We start from the raw sequence: 22815 nt of genomic DNA, 5'->3' as shown, positions 1-22815 counted from the left end.
GACATCAGTATCTGTCAGAGCTGGCACGGGAGACCAAAGCCTGTCCTGGTGCTTCTGCAGCTGATAAAGGGATTAAATCAGGAGCAGGAATAACACCATCCCTGCAGTGTCGCCACAGGATCAGTGTCTCCTGCCTGGAAAATAAATGTTGTCGCTCTGCTTTGACATTTATTCCCAATAAAGACCTTGTCATTTGTGCAGTGACAAGGGTTTTATTCTTTGGGAGTACTTTTCCTGTTGGACACTGTATTTTTGGCTGTGAGGCAGCTGAGTGACTGAGGGGCAGGTGGGAGGCACGTCCCCAGCAGCGGCATTGGGAGCGCTGCTCACACCCTGGGGCTTTCTCCTGATCCATCATCCCAAGGCAATGCAATAATACCTATTCCAACTGAGAGCAGGTTCAGATTGAATATTAGGGAGGAATTCTTCCCTGTGAGGGTGGGCAGGCCCTGGCGCAGGGTGCCCAGAGCAGCTGTGGCTGCCCCTGGATCCCTGGCAGTGCCCAAGGCCAGGCTGGACATTGGGACAGTGGGAGGTGTCCCTGCTGTGGCAGGGGTGGCACTGGATGAGCTTTAAGGTTCCTTTCCACCCAAGCCATTCTGTGATTCTGTGATCTTATTTTTAATTGATTTTAATTTATTTTAGTTGTGGTTAAAAAAATCCCAAGAGTGGGATATTTTTTAATTGGTAAGGGTTCCAAACCAATTGTGGGAGCAGGAATTTGCTGCTTCCCTCTCCACAGCTGGAACCCTTCTGGCAGGTTTGTGGAGGGGATTTCACAGCTATTTCTACTCACTGGGTAGTTGATTTAGAGCTGGGAAATTAACTAGAATGGAAACTCTTCTTTCCCTTTATGAGGAGCAAGGGATGAGGTCTGGCAGCTGTAGAATTTGCAGCTCTCAGGGAAGAGGGACGATTCAGTAACACATCTATGCAGTGCCTACCTGTGAATACACATATTTTATTTGTCTGAGGTGTCAAGGAGAAAAAATGTTACGAAATGGCTTAAATGAAAGCGTGGTTTTGTATTTTTTAAATTGAGTTTCATTTCCCAAATGCAACTTAATGCAAACAATAAGTAAAAAATTAATTTCTCTTGGGAAAAAGCTATTAACAGAATGGTTCTGTTTTAGCAGCATGTGAAGCAGTGTAATTGCTTACACATGTATTGCTCCAGTGTGTGGTCCCAGTTGTTGAATAGTATCAAATTATAGGAATCAAAGAGAATCAACTATTTTTAAGGGAAATGTCTAGAAGCTACATACTGAAACATGATTAAAATTCAGTATTTCCAGCTTACTTGTCTAAATCAGCAATTTTAATCACATTATTCAAGCCAACCCACCCTCAAGCACACTTTTGACTTCAAAATACCCCAAACTAAATAAGACAGAAGACCTTCCTTGAGCAGCTGTAACATTTTTATGTGTCAGTGTCAATCTTTTTGTTGAAAACAGAGATGTTTTTCATGGTTTATTTATTAAAGCAGCGCATTTGTCCTGCTGTGCCATGAACCTGGGCTGCTGTGCTGGGTGGGGAGGGGAAATCTCTGGAGCACCAAGAGCTGCTTAAACACATCAGGGCTGTGAGTTTTGCTCTGGGGTTCAGATGCTCCTGGTTAAATCCCATTTAGTGTGCAAAGGAGGAGCAGGAAGGGTTTGTGCCTTGGCTGATGCAACCTTGGGGATTTGGCTGTGCTGGGGGTGCAGCTCATAAGCACCAGGCCTGGGTTTGGTTTTGTTTTCTGCTTGCTGATTAGACAGATGAGTAATGCCATGGTTGACTCTCACAATTAAAAGGAAAATGTTCAGGGAAGTTTTATAGTTATGTTTTACCCCCTTGTGTTGTTATCAGGGATGCCCTGGGCTTGGGACATTTGGGAGGGTCACTCGTTCCTGTGGCAGCACCTGAGCCCCACTCAAGGTGTCAGGAAGGGATCTCCACCCCTGGGCAGGGAAGGAGGAGTCGATGGACAGAACTTTGGGGGGGCTAAAGGGTTAAAAGATGAAACCTCCCTGGTGTGGGTGAGCACATGGTGGGGAAATCCTCTGCTCCCAGCGCTGTAATCTTTTCTCTATTCCGTCTGCTGTTGTATTTCTGATAAGGTTTTAATAAACCTTTTAAATTTTTTGGAAGTGAGTAGCATTTCTCACACTGAGAACAGAAACAGGAGGGCTGGGCCCCCCAGCCCCCCACCCTTCTGGAGCCTGCTCCTGTGCTTTCCCTTTGGGTGATTCCCTCGATGGGATTCCATCCACCTCCTTCCCCTCCCTGGCAGGCTGCTGTGGCTGGATGCAGCTGGAGCTGTGCTGTGCTCCCTGTCGGGGGCCATTCCCGGCTGCGTGACAGCCTAGAGCTGCCACAGCCACTGCTGGGGCTGTGACCTGGCCTGCCCAGCGCTGGTGGCACGGTCAGGAAAGCTTTGGGCTTTGTGGGGAGGCAGCCGGGCCCTGGCTGTGTCTGCAGAGGAGGGGATCGTCCTCCTGCCTCCTGTTCAGCACGCGATGGCATTTCATCCTTCAGAGCCTGGCCTGGAAGGGACCTCACAGCTCACCTTGTTCCACCTCCCTGCCGTGGGCAGGGACGTCTCCCACTAGAGCAGGTTAGCATTGGCCGTGTTTTCCTTGCTGGCAGAGCCCTGTCCTGGTGTTGCCAAAGCCAGGGACAGGAGATGTGATGTTGGCCTTTTCATGGAGATCCTACAAACTCCTTTCTGACCAGCACTCCACTGCCAGCAAGGGGCACACATTGGTGAGGGCACCAAATTCCTGCAGAGCCCGATTTCTCAGCGTGGGAGGGTGCTCCCATAGATAGACAGAGATTAAAAGTCCTGTGTATCACAAATTTAAGGAGCAGAAGAAGGTTGGGATCTGTCCATGGAAAACATTCCAAGTGTGGGGGAGGAACATGTAGCCTATCCTCCCTTAAAATGGGGAGATAATCACACCTGTCCTCTCACACATGCATCCAATGCAGCTTTCAGTGGACAGGACTGATGGAGAGAAAGAGAGTCTACCAGAAATACAAACCTTGTTTTAATAGGAAATCCTCCAAGATGGATTTTCCTGCATTTTCTAAAAGCATTTATACCTATTGGATGACTACAGGCTTTGAAATGTTTCTGTCTGAATTGTGACAAACATCCCAGTCTTACACAGGAGGGACCAGGTCCTTTGATCAGGGAAATGTCTCTTTGGTCTTGAATAGGGAGGGCTCAATCCAGTTGTTCCCAAGACCAGAGCTTTTTGTCTGTGAGTACATGTATTTATTCTACAAAATAATCACCCTTGCCTTCACTTCCCTTTGGTAGGAGATGCTCCCTGTCTCCTGCAAGCTGTCACTCTATCCCAGGTATCTTTTTGGGTAAAAGGAAGAGAGAAAGGAAAGGTTGAATAAGAAATCCTCCTCAGAAGGGGGAAGATGAGCAGCTTTGGTCTGTCTGTCCATCTGTGAGCAGCTCTGTGGCTGTTCACCTGCATCCTTGCTGTCCTGGGCAGGCAGAATTCCTGCATTAGGAGAAGAAGAAATGCCATCAAGAGGTAGCAACAAAATATTGCCTCCCCTTGACCCCAGTGCTGGGCTGGCCATTGAGATGTGTTTGTGGTGAAAATCACTCTGAATTTCCTATCTTTTCTGCATTTAAAACTGAAGCTTAATGTATTCTGTGTATTTTTGTTGGCAGATAGTAGTGATCATAAAATCCTTTTAATACAGTATTTCTACACCAGCACAGCCTTGATGTGCAGTGTACCTGGCTGTACCCTGTGGGATACTTTGATTTCCCTTTGGCAGCTGCATTTTGTTCTGTCTGCCCCAATCAACAGCAATTCCCCTTTCTCCATGTAGCCTCCAAATCCACTCCTGGTGTGGAGTTTCAGTGCTCTGCTAGGACCTGGGCTAGAAGGGAAGGAATCAGTGTCTGCTGGGCTCAGGGTTCCACCTCCACTGTGGATCAGAGCCAGCCTGGCAGCGGAGGGACACCTTGGGTGGCTCAGGGTGGCAATTCTGGGAGGGAAAAGCAGCACTTCAGGGGTGCTGCTGGATGGGAGGGGGGTCGATGGTAGATATCCCACTCCTCACTGTATGGGATGGGGAGGAGCTGCTCCCAAGGAGGAGCACATGTCTTCAGTTCCCAGTTCCTCCCCAAGCTGGAGCCGTGCAGTGCTCTGAAATAATGTGACCTTTGCTTGCAGGTCAGGCTGTTCCTGCAGGGTCACATGTACGGCTGAACCTGCAGACAGGAGAGAGAGAAGCCATACTCCTGGACAGAGAATATGGGGAAGGTGACACGAGAGAAGAGAGAAGAGAGAAGAAAAAGGTACAGATATACAAGGCTTTGGGTTGGGTGGGCTATGGGATTCATGCCTTTTATTAGAGGCCAGGTTCCCTGGTACACTCAATTCCTGCATCTTCCAGAGACTTCATTGCTGGGTGAGGAGCTCAGCAGTGCTGAAAGCAGAGGCCTGTCCTTTGTGTTCCATTTGGGATGGCAGTGGAAGTGCCCTGAGTACACTTTCAGAGGCTTCTCATGCCACGACATCAAAACAGCTTCCACAAAGCCTGTGGAGTTCTGGCAAAGTCTTTGGGTTGTCCTTGATTTGCTGTGTTTGGAGTGTGATGCTTCCCTCTGCGCTTTTTAGGCCGAGACGCTTCCAGGAGTCTGTATTTTGGAATTTATGTGCTGCAATCTAAAAACCTTTCTCCAGTACTGCGGTGATGACATCTTGTACTGCAACATGCAAAATGATTTGAGCTTCTGCTCAAACTAATGTTGCTTTAGCTAGGCTGGCATCATGGTTTAAGGATATCCTAATGGTTGATGCTTTGGCCATTTGTGCAATGGTAGGTTTTGGGGAAAGTGACATGAGGGATGAGAGAAAGAGGAAAAAGAGACATGCAGGTCATTGGGTTAAATAGCCTGTGGAATTTATGCCATTGATTGGAGTCCAGAATCTCTGGAGCACATAATTCCTGCCTCTTCCTAAAATTTCATTGCTGGGTGAGGAGCTCAGCACTGCTGAAAGCTGAGGCCTGGCCTTTGTGATCCCTTTGGGATGGCAGTGGAAGTGCCCTTAGTGCACAATCAGAGGCACCTTCATGGCTTCTCATGCCATGACACCAAAACTAAATGTGCAAAGTGGCTTCCTAGAATGACATGTAGTCCTCTGAAATATCTGCAGGCAGTGGTCTGAAACTGCTTTCTGAGCCTGCTCCTTGAGATCAGCTGTGAGGGCCTGAGGGCTGGCCTGAGCCCGGTGCTGTGTCCCACTGGGAGCAGCCGCACAGGCTCACGTGCAGAGCAGGCACTGCCAGAGGCTCTGGAGATCTCACCTGCCCTGCAGCCACCTTTGTCAAGGTGCTGTAAACATCAGCTGGTGCTGACTTTCCCCTTGGACCCCTTGGTTTGGTCACTATGGGGAATTTCTTTCCTGAATCCCGTGGGATTTCCCCCTGGCAGGTGTGATGGGGATGCTCGGGGAGTGTGGGGCTTTGGGGGCAGCTGGCCGGGCAGGGTGTTAACTTGGGCCCCTGTTGGGCCCATGGCCCCCAGCAGCAGCAGCAGCAGCCGCCCCGGGCCCAAAGCCCCGTGGCCCCTGCCCAGCACAGGCTGCCTTGTCCCTGCAGCTGTCACCCGAGTGGGGCCCAAGGGCCAGTGGCCGCTGGCAGCAGCAGGAATGCGGGCAGGGTGAGGATGCCCTGGCTTGGCTTTTGTCTCGGGAACAAAGCGGGCTCAGGGCAGTGCAGAGCAGGCTGGGAAGCAGAGCCCAGGGCCTTTGGAGGCTGCAAGGCTTAAAGATAAGCCCCTGCAGCTGCCCAGATGCAGGTGGCCCAGTTGCCAAGGCTGTGGTGGCCTTGAGAGCGTGCAGGTGGATTTTGCATGGCTGTGGCCTGCTGGTGGCTCTGGGCCCAGGAGTGCCTGTGGCTGCAGCAGGAAGGGTGGCTGAAGGTTTGCTGCCTGCTTTGGTGGCCTGGCTGCAGGGGCCAGTGCTGTGAGAGCCCCCTGTGTGAGAGGTGGTAAGAGCTGAGCTCTTGGGGACAGCGCTGTGGTGCAGGCCAGGAAGAGCAGCAGTGCCCAGTGGCAGGAGTGGTGTCAGTGGGAGCCCCTGTGCACAGGGACCCCCAGCCCCAGGGTGGCCGTGCCAGCACCCCCAGGGACCTCCAGCCCCGGGAACGTGGAACAAGTGGAACCCACAAGTGTGCATAGGCTGCCTGTGCCCAAAGGAATGGCCAAGATAAGTCAGGTTTTAAAAAGAAACAGCATTTATTTGCCGAAGATTGGCAAATCTAGGAATTACAGATCATGTGTCATTATAACAATTGTTATAACAACAACAATGTACAGAAGATATTGACATGGGATCCGATGGGCTAACAATCTTCAAAACCTATTTACAAAAATCTTCGAACGTTGTAAACATATTTACAAGGAACTTCTAAACATTGAACGTATTTACAAATGCATGGTATCTGTGCCATCTTGAGCCTGAGTCCTGGAAGAAAGGAAGAAGCAGAGCTGGACTCAGCTGGCAGCACTGGGCCCAGCCGGGCTGGATGCTGGGTCCCAGGGGCTGGGCCGGGGCTGGCAGGGCTGGTGTGGCCCCAGGGAAGCGCGGGGCAGGCCGGGGCTGGTGCTTGTGGCAGCACAATCCAGGCCCCCTGCGGGCACCGTGTCCCTGAGCGGGGCCATCCAGCCCAGCCCCAGCCTGGCGTCAGGGGACCCAGTGTGTGTGTGGGCAGGGCGTGGGAAGCATCTGCCTGTCTTACCTGTGGGGCTCCATCTTCATCCAAGGACCATGTGCTCCACCTCATCCTCCTCATCAACTTCCATATTTCCATGTTATCCTCCTCATCCACCTCCATCTCTTCGTAGTTGTCCTCCTCGTCTACTTCCATGTCCTCAACAGGGGAGGACATGGAAGTAGAGGAGGAGTCCACCTCCATCATCTCTTCCTCATCCATGCCCAGGTCCACTTCCATGTCCTCCACAGTGTCTCTGTCATTCTGCAAGGGGCAGCACAATCTCCCAGTGGGCTTCCTGTCCCACACCATCCATTCCCACATGGCTGCAGCCTGCCCAGGCCGGGTGCCCCCTGCCTGGCATGGCACTGTACCTCCATTGGCACAGCAGTGCACATCCTGCTGGGATTGGCGCTCCAGAGCAGGCGGCAGGAAAAGCCCAGGCAGCAGCAGCACCTCAGCGCTGAGGGTCAGAGCGCAGAGTGAGCAGCAACTGACCCTCGGCAGCCGGTGAAGTGTCTGCTGTGCTCGTTTCCAGGTCCTGGAGGTTCCACCTGGAACCCTCTGGGCGCTGTGATGTCACTGAAGTTTCAGGGGCGCTGTGCAGTGGGAGATGGGAATGGCAGAATGATCACATCCTTGAATGGTTTGGCTTGGAAGGGACCCTCAAGATGATGTGGTTCCAAGCTGAGCAAGCTCCCAGCACACCAGGTGGATGTGGCCCCTGTCCCAACTGGCCTTGGATGTTGCTGGGGATGGGGCATCCACAGCCTCTCTGCACTGGTCCCTGTGTCAGGGACAAGCCCCCTGAGAGTAAAGAACTTCTTCCCATCATCAAATCTCTTCCACCTCTTGCAGTTTGATCCCATTCCTCCGTGTCCTGTCACTACAGTTCCTGAGAAAGTGTGCTCTCCCACTTCCCTGTGTTTCAGGCTGTTCCTACAGGGTTACACGTGTGACTTAACCTGCAGACAGGAGAGAGACAAGCCAAGTTCCCAGTCAGAAAAAATGCGGAATGTGGCTTGAGAACTGAGAGAATAAGGAAAAAGAAAAGACAAGGAAGTCTTTGGGTCGCGTGGGCTGTGGGATTCATGCCTTTTATTAGAGGCCCGGTCCCTGGTGCACTCGGTTCCTGTGTTGCAGCCTGCCCACAGCAACCTCTGCGATGGACCTGCACTCGCAGTGGTGGGAGCCGGCTTGCTTGGATGGCTGATGGATGAGGCAAGAGAGGGATCGTTGTGTGGGAATCCAAATAGTGTGGATTGCACTGAAGAGGGTCCAGAAATGGAGACAAAATGGGGCTGGGCACACAATATGGGGGTGAACAGCGCAGGATCCTTACAGTAAGCCAGGACCAAATTGATGCAAGAGAGTTGGAACATTCCGAGGGAGTACATATAAGGAAAATGCAGCAGTTGAACTGGGTGATGCCAGCAAAACGTGCTGCATCACCATGAGCCTGCAAATGCCCTTGGGCGACACCATTGCATTCAGAGCGGTGACTTTTTTTACCTTGGTCACTTTGCCCTGAGGTATTACAGTTCCAGTGGTCGGCCCCTGGGAACTCACATCTCCCCCTTTTTGTTATCTATAAAGAAGGCTTCTGCCATAGACTTTTGGAGGTATTTAGCAAAAAAGGATAAAATAACCAACACAATGAATACAAAAAACAAAACCCACACAACAGTCTTAACTAAAGATGAAAGCCAGCCTTGCAAACCCCTGTGTTTGGAAAGTCCAGTGAACCAGTCGTTGTTGCCTTCCATCTGGATCTTGTTTCCTTGATCTTTTAGCAGCTGGATGCCCTGGTACTCTGACTCCCTATGTGACAACAGGTAGAAAAAACACATGCCTTGTAGTGCCTGACAGGCATGGCCATGGACAAGAAATTGTGGCTTGTCTGTGGAAGCGCCCAGCTGAAGGCATGCGGCTCAGTGAGGAACATCCAGTTGTCTGCTGCAGCGGCTACAAACGTCAGAATCCTCTGACATAGGCTAATTTATTATCTGGAGGCTTGGGTGTCCTAAAAGTAAACAGATAAAGAGATTAGAAGATGAAACTTAAGTTGTGTTCCCACTAAACTTTCTCTTCTGTAAGGCAAGGGTGTGAACACAGCTTATTAGAAGAATCATGTATCAATGCTAAAATATAATTTTTACAAATGTTAAGACATAGATCCTGGTTAGTGGTGTCTGAGCTACCTTGGTCTTGGTGTGTGTGGTCAACGCTGCGTAGGAGATCTTCTTCTGTCCTTCTCCTTCTTCTTTTCCAGGCTGTTGCTGCCCCTCTTAGGCTTTCATTCTGTTCTTCCTATGGTGGCTTTGGTGTTTGCCTTACCATTCCCAGAAAGAGTTTTTATGTATTTTGCTGGGATCGATCTTAGGAGTGTTGCTGTAAAGACAAGGGCATCTTCTCTTCCCCAAGTATTTAATGGAAAAGGGCCCATAATTTGTTTAGATTCAGGGTCTTTGGTCAACACAGGTGGCTGTTTTTTTAATTGGGCTGCAGTTGAATTAGTAAAATGCCTGATGACTGGGGGAGTTGCCTCCATAAATGAATTGTTCAAAAAGTTGAATACATTAAAGGCCTTGGCCAGTCTGTCAGTGGAAGATAATATCTGGATTACCCCTCTCAGTTGATCAAGGATCCTTTTGGTGGATCAGTGGGCCCTCTCAGCTATGGACTGTCCTGTGGTGAAGTGTGCTATGCTTGTGACATGTTTTATACCCCAGTGGACAGAAACTTGTTGGAATCAGTGCAAGGTATAAGCAAGAGCATTATTAAATTTAATTTCCTGTAGAACTGCTAAGGTGGAAAAAACGAAAACGTAATGTTTTATAGCATCTTCTGATTTTTCACCAGCATGGGCAGAGGTGAAAACCGCAGTGGAAAAGGCATCGATTGAGACCTGGATGTATTTTAGTCTGCTGAAAGGGACTTAGTGTGGGATGTCTGATTGCCAGATGTGGAGACTCTCTATTCCTCTTGGATGGACTGCAGCTCTGACAGAAGCAAGGCCATGTTCCTGACAATTTGGGCAGGTGGCTACAAGGGATCTTGCCGGGTCTCGGGTGTTTTTGAACATCCTGAGCAGCGCAGGAATGTTTTGATGGTAGAATTGGTGGCTAATCCTAGCCTGTGTAAAACCGATCTAAGGCATATTGCAGTGGTTCAGATGTTTGCAGTAGGCAATTGAGGGGCTCTTGAGTGAGAAGTAAGTATATATTGACACGGTCTGTTCCTGCAAGGGAGCACAGATGCTCTCTAGCTTTCCTGATAAGTTGTGCAATAACTTTCTGTTGAGTTGTTATCATTTTAGTAGGTTGGTGTGCTCTGAAAACATATTCAATTTCTATGAGGGGATCTGAGATAGTTGAGTCCCCCTGAAAGAATAATGCATGGAATATTGGACTTTCACCAAGGATTGCAGGGGAGAAAGGAAAAGTAGTGTGGTATCTGTGTGCCTGTTTAGTTTGAATCACCCAGGATGCCTTTTGTACAGTTGCTTAAGCCTCCGGTGTCAGTGATGACGGGAATCGAGTCCTTCACTGCCTTTAAGGAGCAGCAGGAACAGTGACGTGAGATCTTCTGTGGTGATTCCCAGCAGTGGATGTACCCAACTGATGCTTCCATAGAGAATTTGGGGTTCTGGCAGAGTCTTTGGGTTGTCCTTGATGTGTAGTGTTTGTGGTGTGCTGGTTCTCTCTGCAGTTTTTAGGCCGAGACACTTCCAAGGGGCTGTCCTTTGAACTTTATCTGCTGCAATCTTAAAACTTTTCTCCTGTACCACAGTGATGACCTCATGTACTGCAACATCCAAAATGATTTGAGCTTCTGCTCAAACTAATGTTGCCTTAGCTAGGCTGGCATCATGGTGTAAGGATATCCTAATGGTTGATGCTTTGGCCATTTGTGCAATGGTAGGTTTTGGGGAAAGTGACATGAGGGATGAGAGAAAGAGGAAAAAGAGACATGCAGGTCATTGGGTTAAATAGCCTGTGGAATTTATGCCATTGATTGGAGTCCAGAATCTCTGGAGCACATAATTCCTGCCTCTTCCTAAAATTTCATTGCTGAGTGAGGAGCTCAGCAGTGCTAAAAGCTGAGGCCTATCCTTTGTGATCCCTTTGGGATGGCAGTGGAAGTGCCCTTAGTGCACAATCAGAGGCACCTTCATGGCTTCTCATGCCATGACACCAAAAGCAAATGTGCAAGGTGGCTTCCTTGAATGACATTTAGTCCTTTGAAATATCTGCAGGCAGTGGTCTGAAACTGCTTTCTGAGCCTGCTCCTTGGGATCAGCTGTGAGGGCCTGAGGGCTGGCCTGAGCCCAGTGCTCAGTCCCACTGGGAGCAGCCGCACAGGCTCACGTGCAGAGCAGGCACTGCCAGAGGCCCTGGAGATCTCACCTGCCCTGCAGCCACCACTGTCAAGGTGCTGTAAACATCAGCTGGTGCTGACTATCCTCTTGGACCCCTTGGTTTAGTCACTATGGGAATTTCTTTCCTGAATCCCGTGGTATTTCCCCCTGGCAGGTGTGATGGGGATGCTCGGGGAGTGTGGGGCTTTGGGGGCAGCTGCCCAGGCTGGGACAGAGCTTGGGCCCCTGTTGGGCCCATGGCGCCCAGCAGCAGCAGCAGCAGCAGCAGCAGCAGCAGCAGCCCCCGGCCAAAAGCCCCGTGCTCCCTGCCCAGCACAGGCTGCCCTGTCCCTGCAGCTGTCACCCAAGTGGGGCCCAGGGGCCAGTGGCCACTGGTAGCAGCAGGAATGCGGGCAGGGTGAGGATGCCCTGGCTTGGCTTTTGTCTCGGGAACAAAGCGGGCTCAGGGCAGTGCAGAGCAGGCTGGGAAGCAGAGCCCAGGGCCTTTGGAGGCTGCAAGGCTTAAAGATCAGCCCCTGCAGCAGCCCAGATGCAGGTGGCCCAGTTGCCAAGGCTGTGGTGGCCTTGAGAGCGTGCAGGTGGATTTTGCATGGCTGTGGCCTGCTGGCGGCTCTGGGCCCAGGAGTGCCTGTGGCTGCAGCAGGAAGGGTGGCTGAAGGTTTGCTGGCTGCTTTGGTGGCATGGCTGCAGGGGCCAGTGCTGTGAGAGCCCCCTGTGTGAGAGGTGGTAAGAGCTGAGCTCTTGGGGACAGCGCTGTGGTGCAGGCCAGGAAGAGCAGCAGTGCCCAGTGGCAGGAGTGGTGTCAGTGGGAGCCCCTGTGCACAGGGACCCCCAGCCCCAGGGTGGCCGTGCCAGCACCCCCAGGGACCTCCAGCCCAGGGAACATGGAACAAGTGGAACCCACAAGTGTGCAAAGGCTGCCTGTTCCCAAAGGAATGGCCAGGAGAAGTCAGGTTTTAAAGAGAAACAGTATTTATTTGCCGAAGATTGGCAAATCTAGGATTTACAGAACATGCGTCATTATAACAATTGTTATAACAACAACAACAACAATGTACAGAAGATATTGACATGGGATCCGATGGGCTAACAATCTACAAAACGTATTTACAGAAAAGTTCTAACGTAGTCAACGTATTTACAGGAACTTCTAAACTTTCAAACGTATTTACAAAAGTATCGGATCTGTGCCATCTTGAGCATGAGTCCTGGAAGAAAGGAAGCAGCAGAGCTGGACTCAGCTGGCAGCACTGGGCCCAGCAGGGCTGGGAGCTGGGCCCCAGGGGCTGGGCCGGGGCTGGCAGGGCTGGCGTGGCCCCAGGCAAGCGCAGGGCAGGCCGGGGCTGGTGCTTGTGGCAGCACAATCCAGGCCCCCTGCGGGCACCGTGTCCCTGAGCGGGGCCATGCAGCCCAGCCCCAGCCTGGCATCAGGGGACCCAGTGTGTGTGTGGGCAGGGCGTGGGAAGCATCTGCCTGTCTTACCTGTGGGGCTGCATCGTCATCCAAGGACCATGGGCTCCTCCTCATCCTTCTCGTCCACTTCCATATCTTCCATGTTATCCTCCTCATCCACCTCCATCTCTTCGTAGTTGTCCTCCTCATCTACTTCCATGTCCTCAACAGGGGAGGACATGGAAGTAGAGGAGGAGTCCACCTCCATCATCTCTTCGTCATCCAGGCCCAGGTCCACTTCCATGTCCTCCACAGTGTCTCTGTCAGTCTGCAAGGGGCAGCACAATCTCCCAGTGGGCTTCCTGTCCCCCACCATCCATTCCCACATGGCTGCAGCCTGCCCAGGCCGGGTGCCCCCTGCCTGGCATGGCACTGTACCTCCATTGGCACAGCAGAGCACATTGTGCTGGGATTGGCACTCCAGAGCAGGCGGCAGGAAAAGCCCAGGCGGCAGCAGCAGCAGCTCAGCGCTGAGGGTCAGAGTGCAGGGTGAGCAGCAACTGACCCTCGGCAGTCGGCGAAGTGTCTGCTGTTCTCGTTTCCAGGTCCTGGAGGTTCCACCTGGAACCCTCTGGGCGCTGTGATGTCACTGAAGTTTCAGGGGCGCTGTGCAGTGGGAGATGGGGATGGCAGAATGATCACATCCTTGAATGGTTTGGCTTGGAAGGGACCCTCAAGATGATGTGGTTCCAAGCTGAGCAAGCTCCCAGCACACCAGGTGGATGTGGTCCCTGTCCCACCTGGCCTTGGATGTTGCTGGGGATGGGGCATCCACAGCCTCTCTGCACTGGTCCCTGTGTCAGGGACAAGCCCCCTGAGAGTAAAGAACTTCTTCCCATCATCAAATCTCTTCCACCTCTTGCAGTTTGATCCCATTCCTCCGTGTCCTGTCACTACAGTTCCTGAGAAAGTGTGCTCTCCCACTTCCCTGTGTTTCAGGCTGTTCCTACAGGGTTACACGTGTGACTTAACCTGCAGACAGGAGAGAGACAAGCCAAGTTCCCAGTCAGAAAAAATGCGGAATGTGGCTTGAGAACTGAGAGAATAAGGAAAAAGAAAAGACATGGAAGTCTTTGGGTTGCGTGGGCTGTGGGATTCATGCCTTTTATTAGAGGCCCGGTCCCTGGTGCACTCAGTTCCTGTGTTGCAGCCTGCCCACAGCAACCTCTACGATGGACCTGCACTCGCAGTGGTGGGAGCCAGCTTGCTTGGATGGCTGATGGATGAGGCAAGAGAGGGATCGTTGTGTGGGAATCCAAATAGTGTGGATTGCACTTAAGAGGGTCCAGAAATGGAGACAAAATGGGGCTGGGCACACAATATGGGGGTGAACAGCGCAGGATCCTTACAGTAAGCCAGGACCAAATTGATACAAGAGAGTTGGAACATTCCGGGGGAGTACATATAAGGAAAATGCAGCAGTTGAACTGGGTGATGCCAGCAAAACGTGCTGCATCACCATGAGCCTGCAAATGCCCATGGGCGACACCATTGCATTCAGAGCGGTGACTTTTTTTACCTTGGTCACTTTGCCCTGAGGTATTACAGTTCCAGTGGTAGGCCCCTGGGCCCTCACATCTCCCCCTTTTTGTTATCTATAAAGAAGGTTTCTGCCATAGACTTTTGGAGGTATTTAGCAAAAAAGGATAAAATAACCAACACATTGAATACAAAAAACAAAACCCACACAACAGTCTTAACTAAAGATGAAAGCCAGCCTCGCAAACCCCTGTGTTTGGAAAGTCCAGTGAACCAGTCGTTGTTGCCTTCCATCTGGATCTTGTTTCCTTGATCTTTTAGCAGCTGGATGCCCTGGTATACTGACTCCCTATGTGACAACAGGTAGAAAAAACACATGCCTTGTAGTGCCTGACAGGCATGGCCATGGACAAGAAATTGTGGCTTGTCTATGGAAGCGCCCAGCTGAAGGCATGCGGCTCAGTGAGGAACATCCAGTTGTCTGCTGCAGCGGCTACAAACGTCAGAATCCTCTGACGTAGGCTAATTTATTATCTGGAGGCTTGGGTGTCCTAAAAGTAAACAGATAAAGAGATTAGAAGATGAAACTTAAGTTGTGTTCCCACTAAACTTTCTCTTCTGTAAGGCAAGGGTGTGAACACAGCTTATTAGAAGAATCATGTATCAATGCTAAAATATAATTTTTACAAATGTTAAGACATAGATCCTGGTTAGTGGTGTCTGAGCTACCTTGGTCTTGGTGTGTGTGGTCAACGCTGCGTAGGAGATCTTCTTCTGTCCTTCTCCTTCTTCTTTTCCAGGCTGTTGCTGCCCCTCTTAGGCTTTCATTCTGTTCTTCCTATGGTGGCTTTGGTGTTTGCCTTACCATTCCCAGAAAGAGTTTTTATGTATTTTGCTGGGATCGATCTTAGGAGTGTTGCTGTAAAGACAAGGGCATCTTCTCTTCCCCAAGTATTTAATGGAAAAGGGCCCATAATTTGTTTAGATTCAGGGTCTTTGGTCAACACAGGTGGCTGTTTTTTTAATTGGGCTGCAGTTGAATTAGTAAAATGCCTGATGACTGGGGGAGTTGCCTCCATAAATGAATTGTTCAAAAAGTTGAATACATTAAAGGCCTTGGCCAGTCTGTCAGTGGAAGATAATATCTGGATTACCCCTCTCAGTTGATCAAGGATCCTTTTGGTGGATCAGTGGGCCCTCTCAGCTATGGACTGTCCTGTGGTGAAGTGTGGTATGCCTGTGACATGTTTTATACCCCAGTGGTCAGAAACTTGTTGGAATCAGTGCAAGGTATAAGCAAGAGCATTATTAAATTTAATTTCCTGTAGAACTGCTAAGGTGGAAAAAACGAAAACGTAATGTTTTATAGCATCTTCTGATTTTTCACCAGCATGGGCAGAGGTGAAAACCGCAGTGGAAAAGGCATCGATTGAGACCTGGATGTATTTTAGTCTGCTGAAAGGGACTTAGTGTGGGATGTCTGATTGCCAGATGTGGAGACTCTCTATTCCTCTTGGATGGACTGCAGCTCTGACAGAAGCAAGGCCATGTTCCTGACAATTTGGGCAGGTGGCTACAAGGGATCTTGCCGGGTCTCGGGTGTTTTTGAACATCCTGAGCAGCGCAGGAATGTTTTGATGGTAGAATTGGTGGCTGATCCTAGCCTGTGTAAAACCGATCTAAGGCATATTGCAGTGGTTCAGATGTTTGAAGTAGGCAATTGAGGGGCTCTTGAGTGAGAAGTAAGTATATATTCACAAGGTCTGTTCCTGCAAGGGAGCACAGATGCTCTCTAGCTTTCCTGATAAGTTGTGCAATAACTTTCTGTTGGGTTGTTATCATTCTAGTAGGTTGGTGTGCTCTGAAAACGCATTCAATTTCTATGAGGGGATCTGAGATAGTTGAGTCCCCCTGAAAGAATAATGCATGGAATATTGGACTTACACCAAGGATTGCCAGGGAGAAAGGAAAAGTAGTGTGGTATCTGTGTGCCTGTTTAGTTTGAATCCCCCAGGATGCCTTTTGTACAGTTGCTTAAGCCTCCGGTGTCAGTGATGACGGGAATCGAGTCCTTCACTGCCTTTAAGGAGCAGCAGGAACAGTGGCGTGAGATCTTCTGTGGTGATTCCCAGCAGTGGATGTACCCAGCTGATGCTTCCACAGAGAATTTGGGGTTCTGGCAGAGTCTTTGGGTTGTCCTTGATGTGCAGTGTTTGTGGTGTGATGGTTCTCTCTGCAGTTTTTAGGCCGAGACACTTCCAAGGGGCTGTCCTTTGAACTTTTATCTGCTGCAATCTTAAAACCTTTCTCCTGTACCACAGCGATGACATCTTGTACTGCAACATCCAAAATGATTTGAGCCCCTCCACAAACGACTGTGTCGTCCATGTAATGAAAAATTATAGTATTAGGATGTTCATTTACTGGTCCATATAACGAAAAGCGATTAGCATTAGGGCTTGAGAATTTGAACATCAAGCCATTGACAAATATTTTGTCTACTCTTCACTCGTTGAGGCAATACAGTCCACTGGTACCTCTTTAAAGGTGCTTGTCGATTTAGTGACGGAAAAGGCAACCCAGGAGGGTGTCATTTGGCTGCATTTGGGTGTCAAAAAGTATTCATTAAGATCTATATCAACCATCTGCCAATAACAGTGTAATCATAGGTACAATTGGACTAAACCTCCCTGAACTAGCCTTCCTTCAATTCTCAACCCATGCAATGTTCAAAGCAATGCTCTTCCTATGCTCAGGCTCCATCAATCACAGCCTAAATATCGAACAAGATATCCGAAAAATAGGAGGACTCCAAAAACTGCTACCCACAACTACGGCATGGTGCACCATCGGCAATCTCGAGGTACCATGGAGGCTGAGGGCAGTCTGGACTGGAAGGCACCCATGTCGTCGATGACCTCGTTGATTTTCCTGAGGTCCTGCAGGAGCCGCCTCTTGTCTTTGCCAGGCTTCCATATGATAATGACAGGTGCATTGCAGGGGCTAGTAGATGGTACAATGTGGCCCACAGTCAGCTGCCTCTGCAGGAGGGACTGCAGGGCCTTTAACTTTCTGCCTGGGAGGGGCCACTGATCCACCCATACGGGGTTGTTGGTCTTCCAGGTTGACTGAAGTGTGGCGCGCTGCTCTGTGGCCCCATCTAGAAATCCTGAGGTGTTGATAGGGTCTCTGGCCCTGTCCCCCTTTGGGACAAGAGGTCGTTTTCCTCAAATTGTTATTGGTGCCTGGGTGACAAAGGATCTTACTGTCGAAACTGTGCCCTCAGGACCTTCCATGCAGATGTTACTGTGACTCCAGAAGCTGGTAGTGGCTCCCCTGGTAGCTAATACTTACCAGAGCAGTTGGAACCAGGGGCCATTCTTTAGCCAATCAGAGCAGTAAATTATAGTGACATCAGGTCTTGTATCTAATAGTCCTGAATGACATCTCTTTCTCCCTTTACATGTCAAAGCGCACTTTAGAATGGGTCTATTTCTGCCTGTTGTCTGTGCCCACATCACCATTGGATCAACTGGTGTGGTGATCATGTCCAGTAGGAGGATGGCTCTGGCTCTAACTGTTCCTTTTGGAATGAAAAGGGGAGGGTCTAAGCATAGAGCCTGGACAGTTATCTCCTGCAAAGATGTCAAGGTGAGCACCTCAGGTAATGTAGTGAGTGTCTCCATCTCTTCCCTGGTGTTGGTTTAAATCAAAATGCCTCTAGGCCATTCTTCAGGCCCGTATTTGCCTGTTGGAATATGGTGAACATAAATTTAATGGATTGGAATTGAAAAGGCCCCTACTAGCTGCCTTTAGGTTCCAGGGCAGAGCTGTCTTCTATTTTCTGCAGCGATCGAGCTGTCCTGATGGATCTGAGAAGGTCGCTGTGCTGGTTCTCCATGATGTTGGGGAGAGTATGGCGGAACAGCCTCGCATTTTGTGTCATCGTGCGGGGCCTTTCTGTGTCTGTGTGGGGTTTCCCGCAGGCCACCGGTTTTGCTGGTGTTGGAAAGCATGTGGACGAGGGGGGCAGTGAGGACAGTGGTTGTGACGCCTAGAAGCTCTCCAGTAATAGCCTTTAGTTTTGCAATTCTGTTAAAAATGCCCCATCTCTCCACATAAAAAGGAAGGTCCTTTTTCATATGTTTGTGGGTGAGAAACTTAAAGGGTATTAGCACTTCTACTACACCCTGACTGGTAGCCTTATCTAGGCTGGCATCATGGTGTACAGATGACCTAATGGTGCATGCCTTGACCATTTGTGAAAGGGCAGGTTTTGGTAAAAGTGACATGAAGGATGAGAGAAGGACAAAAATAGTACAGACATGCAAGTCATTGGGTTTAGTGGTCTGAGGGATTTATGACTGTTATTTGAGGCCAAGTGCCCTGGTGCACGTAATTCCTACATCTTCCTGAGATTTCATTGCTGGGTGAGGAGTTGAGCAGTGCTGAAAGCTGAGGCCTGTCCTTTGTGATCCCTTTGGGATGGCAGGGGAAGTGCCCTGAGTGCACATTGAGAGGGACCTTCATGGCTCCTCATGCCACGACAACAAAACTAAATGTGCAAGGTGGCTTCTTTGAATGACATTTATTCCTTTGAAATATCTGCAGGCAGTGGTCTAAAACTGCTTTCTGAGCCTGCTGGTTGGGATCAGCTGTGAGGGGCTGAGGGCTGGCCTGAGCCCGGTGCTGTGTCCCATTGGGAGCAGCCCGACAGCCTCTCGTGAAGAGCAGGCACTGCCAGATGCTCTGGAGATCTCACTTGCCCTGCAGCCACCTTTGTCAAGGTGCTGTAAACATCAGCTGGTGCTGACTTTCCCCTTGGACCCCTTGGTTTAGTCACTATGGGGAATTTCTTTCCTGAATCCTGTGGTATTTCCCCCTGGCAGGTGTGATGGGGATGCTCGAGGAGTGTGGGGCTTTGGGGGCACCTGCCCGGGCAGGGACTGAGCTCGGGGCCCTGTTGGGCCCATGGCCCCCAGCAGCAGCAGCAGCAGCAGCAGCAGCAGCAGCAGCAGCCCCAGGGCCGAAAGCCCTGGGCCCCCTGCCCAGCACAGGCTGCCCTGTCCCTGCAGCTGTCACCCGAGTGGGGCCCAGGGGCCAGTGGCCGCTGCCAGTAGCAGGAATGCGGGCAGGGTGAGGATGCCCTGGCTTGGCTTTTGTCTCTGGAACAAAGTGGGCTCAGGGCAGTTCAGAGCAGGCTGGGAAGCAGAGCCCAGGGCCTATGGAGTCTGCAAGGCTTAAAGATCAGCCCCTGCAGTAGCCCAGATGCAGGTGGTCCAGTTGCCAAGGCTGTGGTGGCCTTGAGAGTGTGCAGGTTGATTTTGAATGGCTGTGACCTGCTGGCGGCTCTGGGCCCAGGAGTGCCTGTGGCTTCAGCAGGAAGGGTGGCTGAAGGTTTGCTTGCTGCTTTGGTGGCATGGCTGCAGGGGCCAGTGCTGTGAGAGCCCCCTGTGTGAGAGGTGGTGAGAGCTGAGCTCTTGGGGACAGCGCTGTGCCCCAGGCCAGGAAGAGCAGCAGTGCCCAGTGCCAGGAGTGGTGTCAGTGGGAGCCCCTGTGCACAGGGACCCCCAGCCCCGGGAACGTGGCAAAAGTGGAACCCACAAATGTGCAAAGGCTGCCTGTTCCCAAAGGAATGGCCAAGAGAAGTCAGGTTTTAAAGAGAAACAGTATTTATTTGCTGAAGATTGGCAAATCTAGGATTTACAGGACATTTGTCATAACAATTGGTATAACAACAAGAACAACGATGTACAGAACATATTTAAATGGGATCTGATGGGCTAACAATCTTCAAAACATATTTACTGAAAACTTCAAACAGAAGAAACGTATTTACAAGAAACTTCTAAACTCTCAAACGTATTTACAACGGCGTGTCATCTGTGCCATGATGTGCATGAGTCCTGGAAGAAAAGAAAGCAGCAGAGCTGGACTCATCTGGCAGCACTGGGCCCAGCGGGGCTGGATGCTGGGCCCCAGGGGCTGGGCCGGGGCTGGCAGGGCTGGCGTGGCCCCAGGCAAGCGCAGGGCAGGCCGGGGCTGGTGCTTGTGGCAGCACAATCCAGGCCCCCTGCGGGCACCGTGTCCCTGAGCGGGGCCATCCAGCCCAGCCCCAGCCTGGCATCAGGGGACCCAGTGTGTGTGTGGACAGGGCATGGGAAGCATCTGCCTGTCTTACCTGTGGGGCTCCATCTTCATCCAAGGACCATGGGCTCCTCCTCATTCTCATCCACCTCCATGTCCTCGATGTCATCCTCCGCATCCACCTCCATCTCCTCGATGTTGTCCTCCTCGTCTACTTCCATGTCCTCAACAGGGGAGGACATGGAAGTAGAGGAGGAGTCCACCTCCATCATCTCTTCGTCATCCAGGCCCAGGTCCACTTCCATGTCCTCCACAGTGTCTCTGTCAGTCTGCAAGGGGCAGCACAATCTCCCAGTGGGCTTCCTGTCCCACACCATCCATTCCCACATGGCTGCAGCCTGCCCAAGCCGGGTGCCCCCTGCCTGGCATGGCACTGTACCTCCATTGGCACAGCAGAGCACATTGTGCTGGGATTGGCACTCCAGAGCAGGCGGCAGGAAAAGCCCAGGCAGCAGCAGCACCTCAGCGCTGAGGGTCAGAGTGCAGGGTGAGCAGCAACTGACCCTCGGCAGCCGCTGAAGTGTCTGCTGTGCTCGTTTCCAGGTCCTGGAGGTTCCACCTGGAACCCTCTGGGCGCTGTGATGTCACTGAAGTTTCAGGGGCGCTGTGCAGTGGGAGATGGGGATGGCAGAATGATCAAATCCTTGAATGGTTTGGCTTTGAAGAGTTCCTAAAGATGATCTGGTTCCAAGCTGAGCGACCTCTTAGCAGAGCAGGTTGCTGCGGCCCCTGTCCCACCTGGCCTTGGATGTTGCTGGGGATGGGGCATCCACAGCCTCTCTGCACTGATCCCTGTGTCAGGGACAAGCACCCTGCGAGTAAAGAACTTCTTCCCATCATCAAATCTCTTCCAACTCTTGCAGTTTGATCCCATTCCTCCTTGTCTTGTCACTACAGTTCCTGACCAAGAGCCCTCTCGCACTTTCCTGTGGGTCAGGCTGTTCCTGCAGGGTCTCACATGTGGCCTGACCTTCAGACAGGAGATAGAGAAGCCAAGTACCCAGTCACAGACAATGCAGAATGTGGCATGAGAACTGAGAGAATAAGGAAAATGCAAGGACATGCAAGGCATTGGTTTGGGTGGGCAACCGGATTCATGCGTTTTCTTAGAGGTTAGGTTCCCTGTTGCACTCAGTTCCTGTGTTGCAGCCTGCCCACAGCCAGCCTCTTTGAGGGACCTGTACTCCCAGAGCTGGGAGCACACTTGCTTTAACTGCTGGTGAACGAGGGATCTTTGTGTGGAGCTCCAAACACTATGGATTGCACTGAAGAGGGTCCAGGAAGGGAGACAAAATGGGTTTGGGCACACAGATGGAAAATGGAGGGAAAAATCAGGGTAGCATTGCAGTGAGCCAGGACCAAAAAGGTAAAACAGAGGGGAGAACCTTCTAGGGGGTGTACATATAGGAAAATACAGCAGTTGAACTGGGTGATGCCAGCAAAACGTGCTGCATCACCATGAGCCTGCAAATGCCCTTGGGCGACACCATTGCATTCAGAGCGGTGACTTTTTTTTCCCTTGGTCACTTTGCCCTGAGGTATTACAGTTCCAGTGGTCGGCCCCTGGGCCCCAAGAACTTCCCCCTTTTTGTTGCCTTTAAAGAAGGCTTCTGCCCTAGATTTTTGCAGGCATTTAGTAAAATTGGATAAAATAAACAACACAATGAATACAATCAACATTGTCCACACAACAGTCTTAACTAAAGATGTAAACCAGCCTTTCATCCCGCCATGTTTGAAAAGTCCAGTGAACCAGTCGTTGTTGCCTTCCATCTGCATCTTGTTTCCTTGATCTTTCAGCAGCTGGATGCCCTGGTATACTGACTCTCTATGTGACAACAGGTAGAAAAAACACCTGCCTTCAAATGCCTGACAGGCATGGCCATGGACAAGAAATTGTGGCTTGTCTGTGGAAGTGCCTAGCTGAAGGCATGTGGCTCAGTGAGGAGCATCCAGATTCCTGTTCAGTAGCAACCAATGGCAACATCCTGTGACTTTAGCTAATTTAGTATCTTGAGGCTTGGGTTGCCTAAAAGCAAACACATAAAGAGATAAGAAAATGAAACTTAAGTTGTGTTCCCACTAAACTTTCTCTTCTGTAAGGCAAGGGTGTGAACACAGCTTATTAGAAGAATCATATATCAATGCTTTAATATAATTTTTACAAATGTTAAGACATATATCCTGGTTAGTGATGTCTGAGCTACCTTGGTCTTGGTGTGTGTGGTCAACGCTGCGTAGGAGATCTTCTTCTGTCCTTCTCCTTCTTCTTTTCCAGGCTGCTGCTGTCCCTCTTAGGCTTCCATTCTGTTCTTCTGGTGGTAGCTCTGGTGTTTGCCTCACCGTTCCCAGAAAGAGTTTTAATGTATTTTGCTGGGATCAATCTTAGGAGTGTTGCTCAAGAGACATGGGCATCTTCGCTTTCCAAGTAATTAATGGGTAGGTGCCCATAATTTGTTTAGATTCAGGTTCTTTGAGCAACACAGGTGGCTGTTCTTTTAATTGGGCTGCAGTTGAATTAGTAAAATGCCTGATGACTGGGGGAGTTGCCACCATAAATGAATTGTTCAAAAAGTTGAATACATTAAAGGCCTTGTCCAGTCTCTCAATGGAAGATA

This window comes from Melozone crissalis, unplaced genomic scaffold (assembly GCF_028551555.1).
Source record: "Melozone crissalis strain CALT ecotype California unplaced genomic scaffold, PUWL_Pcris_2 ptg000046l_1, whole genome shotgun sequence".
Taxonomy (NCBI): Eukaryota; Metazoa; Chordata; class Aves; order Passeriformes; family Passerellidae; genus Melozone; species Melozone crissalis.
The sequence above is the reverse complement of the archived record's forward strand: the minus strand, read 5'-3'. Positions refer to the sequence as shown.